Source organism: Heterodontus francisci, unplaced genomic scaffold (genome assembly GCF_036365525.1).
Source record: "Heterodontus francisci isolate sHetFra1 unplaced genomic scaffold, sHetFra1.hap1 HAP1_SCAFFOLD_1602, whole genome shotgun sequence".
In the NCBI taxonomy this organism is placed as follows: domain Eukaryota; kingdom Metazoa; phylum Chordata; class Chondrichthyes; order Heterodontiformes; family Heterodontidae; genus Heterodontus; species Heterodontus francisci.
Window position 1 is genome coordinate 25,769 of NW_027141663.1, and position 6,000 is coordinate 31,768.

General features: G+C 51.9%; 1 protein-coding gene across 1 annotated transcript in view; it reads right to left on the bottom strand.

The window, feature by feature from the left end:
- Nucleotides 1-5,291, bottom strand: part of LOC137364324 (nck-associated protein 5-like) — a gene marked incomplete at its 3' end in the record, with an annotated part of 30,783 nt that extends 25,492 nt beyond the window's left edge. Inside the window, exon 1 of the mRNA XM_068027608.1 lies at nt 5,087-5,291. The remainder of the gene's footprint in view (nt 1-5,086) is intronic.
- Nucleotides 5,292-6,000: the final 709 nt, after the last annotated feature.

A 6,000-nucleotide genomic window follows, 5' to 3' on the forward strand; every position in this document is an offset into this window, starting at 1 on the left:
CGGTGGGTCAGTACTGAGGGAGCGCCACACTGTCGGAGGGTCAGTACTGAGGGAGTGCCGCACTGTCGGAGGGTCAGTACTGAGGGAGTGCCACACTGTCGGAGGGTCAGTACTGAGGGAGCGCCGCACTGTCGGTGGGTCAGTACTGAGGGAGCGCCGCACTGTCGGAGGGTCAGTACTGAGGGAGTGCCACACTGTCAGAGGGTCAGTACTAAGGGAGCGCCGCACTGTCGGTGGGTCAGTACTGAGGGAGTGCCACACTGTCGGAGGGTCAGTACTGAGGGAGTGCCACACTGTCAGAGGGTCAGTACTGAGGGAGCGCCGCACTGTCGGTGGGTCAGTACTGAGGGAGCGCCGCACTGTCGGTGATTCAGTACTGAGGGGGTGCCACACTGTCGGAGGTGCCGTTTTTCAGATGAAATGTTAAACCGAGGCTCCCGCCTGCCCTCTCAGGTGGATGTAAAAGATCCCGCGGCCACTATTGGAAGAAGAGCAGTGGGGGAGTTCTCCCCGGTGTCTGGGACCGATATTTATCCCTCAACCAACGTCACTAAAAACAGATGATCTGCTTCGTTTATCACATTGCTGTTTGTGGGATCTTGCTGTGCGCAGATTGGCTGCCGCGTTTCCTGCAGTGCAACAGTGACCGCACTTCAAAAGCGCTGCATCAGCTGCGAGGTGCTTTGGGATGTCCTGAGCTGGTGAAAGGAGACGGAGAAATGGAAACTCTTTCATTCTTTAGCTCTTTAACTCAAAGTCGCCCCCCCCCCACTCCCGCCGCCCCCAACCTCGCCCGCTACTTGCCACTGTCAAAATAGTTGATACAAGATACTTCCTAGATTATAGAAGAGGGAATTGAGATTTCTTTAGATCATGGATGGGTAACTGAGACCTGTTGCTTGCAACTCCTGCACCCTGTGGGAACTTCAGGACGCCTCATGTGTCTTGGGGACCACCTGTATAGGAAGTGTCTTCAGCTGCTTCAGCTCAAACTCAGGATTTCCGAGCTTGAGGGGCAGCTGGAGCCACTGGGGAGCATCAGGGTGCAGGAGTGTTTCCTGGATTGTGTGTTCCAGGAGGCGGTCACCCCAAAGGCAGTGAGAGTTCAGGATAGCAGGTGGGCGACCATCCAGATAAGTACAAAGAGGTAGGAGGTACGGGAGTCTTTGGGGTGCGTGCCACTCTCAAAACAGCACTCAGCTTTGGAGACTGCTGAGACTGACGACACCTTGAAGGAGTGCAGTCCTGACCATGCCAACAATGGGCAGAAAAAGATGGAGAAGGAAAAAGGGAGGTGAGGTGGCAGTATTGATTCGGGAAGACATTGCAGTGTTGGAAAGGGAGGATGTCCTTGTGGGGGCAAGGACAGAACCCATTTGGTTAGATTTGAAAAGCAAAAAGGGTGTGTTCACGCTACTAGGGGTATTCGCTAGGCCTCCAAGTAGTGAGAGGGAGATAGAGGGGCAGATCTGCAAGGAAATCACAGAGATGTGCAAGAACTATAGAGGGTGGAGTGACAGGATCTGAATTCTAATTTAAGGGACTCCACTAACTCTGCTTATAGGAAATGGGGAGGTGGAGAGGGGGCCTACGGGGGATGGGCAAAGTGAATGAGAGTTCAATGGGACTTAAAATAGAAGGCGGTGTGGGAAAATAATAACCAAGGGCAGCGAGAGGAAGACTGCCGGATGTGGCAAAGTTGAACAGGAGTGCTACTTATAGATTTCCCGAGCTAACTGTCAGGAAGCTGTTAATGAGAGAGGGTCCGAGTCCTCCCTCCCTCCCTCCCAGGCTTCATTCGTTTACAGCGTAAAGGGGACTTGTGTTAAACATGGGATAGAGTTATTTGCTCGGGGTGGCGGCAGGGCAGGGGACGGGCGGTGGGGGGGGGGGGGGGTGTTCACACAGAGCATCAAATTGAAACGCGAGCTCGGTTGTCCAGGAGTAACATTGGAAATCGCTTTTCTCCGACACATAGGTCGTTCACCTCGGAGAGGAGGAGGTTGAGAGGGGATCTGATAAAGAGGTGCTCAAAACCGTGAGGGGGGTCTGGGGGCAGGATAGAGAGGGAGATAAAAATCTGCAGGAAAAGGCAGTGGGGGACTGCAACGCCCGACAAGAAGCCATCCAGCACAATCCCACTTCCCAGCTCTTGGATGTGCCCTTGAAGTGTCCGAACCTACAAGGCCCAAGTACTTTTTTAAAAAACGTGACGAGGGTTTCTGCCTCTATCGCCCTTTCAGGCAGTGAGTTCCAGATCCCCACCATCCTCTGGGTGTAAAGATCTCCCCTCTAAACCTGCTACCTCTTACCCTAAATCTATGCCCCCTGGTTATGGACACCCTCAACCAAGGGGACTAGGGCCTTCCTAATTTTATACACCGCCATTAAATCTCCCCTCGCGGCCCCCCCCCCCCCACCCCCACTCTGTTCCAAAGAAAACAACCCCCAGCCGACCCAATCTCTCCTCCTAGCTAAAGTTCTCCAGGCATGTAGCGTACGGCTTTTCAGAGCGCTATTTGACTGCAAGGTGCGTCACGTCTCAATACAGGCGCAACCTGACATCCATTCGTGTGCATGTTCTGCAGGGGGAATTCATGAGCGGTGATCGGGGAAGGGGGGATGCTGGAGGAGGTGGGGGGGGAGGAAACTTTCCCTAAAACCGCCCCACCCCCCCCCAGCTCAGGGGGCAGGGCGGAGAGAGTGATAGTAGTGAGTCCAGCCACCTCCGCAGGGAGCAATCAACTAATTTAGCACAAACCAATCCCCGGTGTCCTGGGGATAATATTTTATGACAGGTTTCGAGAAGGTAGACAAGGAGAAGCTGTTCCCGTTAGCTGACGGTACAAGGACTGGGGGAGGACATGACACAGATTGGAGGTTTTGGGCGAGAGACGCGGGGTGGGAGGGATGCGAGGAGGAAGTTTCTTTACGCAGTGGGTGGCAACGACTACGAGGGCAGTGGGAGCGGAGACGACAAACGACTCGATTAACTCAATGTATCCGCCAGCCAACATCGCGAAAACAGATTGTTTATCACATTCCTGTTTGTGGGATCTTGCTGTGCGCAAGTTGGCTGCCGCATTTCCTACATTAAAGCAGTGACTACACTTCAGGATTATTTCGTTGGCTGTGAAGCTTGGGGACGTCCCGTGCCACTGAAAGGCACATGGGGGTTTCATTTTATTTCAATATGGGAGCATTCCCTGGAAACAGAGAGACTGTGAGTGTGTGTGTGTGTGTGTGTGAATTTGTACACGAGTGTGTGTCTGTCTGTGTGTGCCTGTGTGTGTGTGTGTGAAAGTGTGTGTCTGTCTGTGTGTGCCTATGTGTGTGTGTGTGAAAGTGTGTGTCTGTGTGTGCCTGTGTGTGTGTGTCTCTCTCTCTCTGTCTGTGTCTCTCTGTGTGTGCATCTCTCTCTCTCTCTCTCTCTCTCTCTGTGTCTCTCTCTCTCTGTGTCTGTGTCTCTGTGTGTGTGTGTCTCTCTCTCTCTCTCTGTGTCTGTGTGAGTGTGTCTCTCTCTCTGTGTGTCTGTGTGTGTGTGTCTCTCTGTGTGTGCATCTCTCTCTCTGTGTGTGTCTCTCTCTCTGTCTGTGTGTCTGTGTGTGTGTGTGTGTGTCTCTCTCTCTCTCTGTGTCTGTCTCTCTGTGTGTGCATCTCTGTGTGTGTGTGTGTGTGTGTGTGTCTCTCTCTCTCTCTGTGTCTGTGTCTCTGTGTCTGTGTGTGTGTGTCTCTCTCTCTGTGTCTGTGTGTCTCTCTGTGTGTGCGTCTCTCTCTCTCTCTGTGTCTGTGTGAGTGTGTCTCTCTGTGTGTGCGTCTCTCTCTCTCTCTCTCTGTGTCTGTGTGAGTGTGTCTCTCTCTCTGTGTCTGTGTCTCTCTCTGTGTGTGCATCTCTCTCTCTCTCTGTGTCTGTGTGAGTGTCTCTCTCTGTGTGTGCGTCTCTCTCTCTCTCTGTGTCTGTGTGAGTGTGTCTCTCTCTCTCTGTGTCTCTCTGTGTATGCGTCTCTCTCTCTCTCTCTCTCTCTGTGTCTGTGTGAGTGTGTGTCTCTCTGTGTCTGTGTGTGTGTCTCTCTCTCTCTGTGTCTGTGTGAGTGTCTCTCTCTGTGTGTGCGTCTCTCTCTCTCTCTGTGTCTGTGTGAGTGTGTGTCTCTCTCTCTGTGTCTCTCTGTGTATGCGTCTCTCTCTCTCTCTCTCTCTGTCTGTGTGAGTGTGTGTCTCTCTGTGTCTGTGTGAGTGTGTCTCTCTCTCTCTGTGTCTGTGTGTGTGTGTCTCTCTGTGTGTGCGTCTCTCTCTCTGTGTCTGTGTGAGTGTGTCTCTCTCTCTGTGTGTCTGTGTCTCTGTGTGTGTGCGTCTCTCTATCTCTCTCTCTGTGTCTATGTGAGTGTGTCTCTCTCTGTGTGCATCTCTCTCTCTCTGTCTGTGTGAGTGTGTGTCTCTCTCTCTGTGTGTCTGTATGTCTTTGTCTCTCTGTGTGTGCATCTCTCTCTCTCTCTCTGTGTCTGTGTGAGTGTGTGTCTCTCTCTCTCTGTGTGTGTGTGTGTCTCTCTGTGTGTGTGTCTCTCTCTCTCTCTCTCTGCGTCTGTGTGTGTGTGTGTCTCTCTCTCTGTGTGTCTGTGTGTGTGCATCTCTCTCTCTCTCTCTGTGTCTGTGTGAGTGTGTGTCTCTCTCTCTGTGTCTGTCTCTCTCTCTCTTTCTGTCTGTGTGTGTCTGATCTCACCAGGTCAGTCCCGTACAGACAGGACAAGTTTCAAAAGACAGGACAGGAAATTAGTAAGAAAGGGGAACTGGGTGTTTAACTGATACCCAACGCTGTCTAAGGCAGGGGAACAGGAGTGAGTATAATAATCATTGAACGTCCGTGATCTGGACTTGCCCCTGGCTGCAGGGCCAGCACTGGGCTTTACATCCACGTTTACTAAAACTCGCCCAAATGTGTATAAAAATGCACGGCTCCCGGGCCCCCTGCACCCACCCAAAAAGCACAAAGCACCTAAGTAATTCCAGTCAGCAAGCCTTTTCACGCTTTTAAAAATAACACACACACAGTCCTCCATTTACAAATGTAACGGTTCCACTCAGAGCTCACCTGCGTCCCGGACTCTCGCACCGAATTGGTCAGCTCCTCATCGTGTGGCAGGACACTCGGGCTTTCAACTCCACGCAGACACACACCGCCCTCAGCTGGAATGTCGTCCCTTCCTCTGGTATTTTGTTTTATTGGGATAGGGGACGTTTCGGGAGAAAATTGTCCACCAGAAGTAAAGCTGGTAAATAAGTGATGTCATGTATAATGTGGGACCTTCCTTTCTCCCCATCCCCACCCCCCCCCCCCCCCCCCCCCCGCCATCAGCCTACTGGCGAGTCCAGCCATTACTTAACACAAACACACATGTTTCACATTTAGACTCTGCGCTGAGTCCTCTGTTAACCATTTGCTACACAGGGCCACTGTGAAGATAAATAGGCATATAACCGGGGACATATCTGGGGGTGGATTATTTAAAGGGGGGGGGGTTGCAGGAGCAGAGGGATCTGGGGGGTCCCTCTGAAGTTTGTAGGGCAGGTTGAGAAAGCTGTTAGTAAAGCATAGGGGATCCTGGGCTTTATAAATAGGGGCACTGAGTACAAGAACGAGGAGTTTATGATAAACCGGTGTAAAACACTGGCTCGGCCACAACTGGAGTACTGTGTCCTGCTCCGGCTGCCGCACTTTTGGAAGGACGTGAAGGCACCAGAGGGAGGTTGCAGAAAAGATTCACGAGAATGGTTCCGGGGACGAGGAGACTTCAGTTTCTACTGGTGTTCCGAGGCCTGTTTTTACACGTGGACAGCTTCAAGTAGCTTCTCCCAGCACACAGAAGTTTAAATTCTGTTAATGCCCTTGGCGGAACAATGACTAGAAATCCTGCATTAACTGGCCGGACAGTTAAAGCCACTCATTAACCGTTGGGATTTTTTATTATTTTTCTTTTTACTTTCCCAGGGCCAGTCACTGCTGTT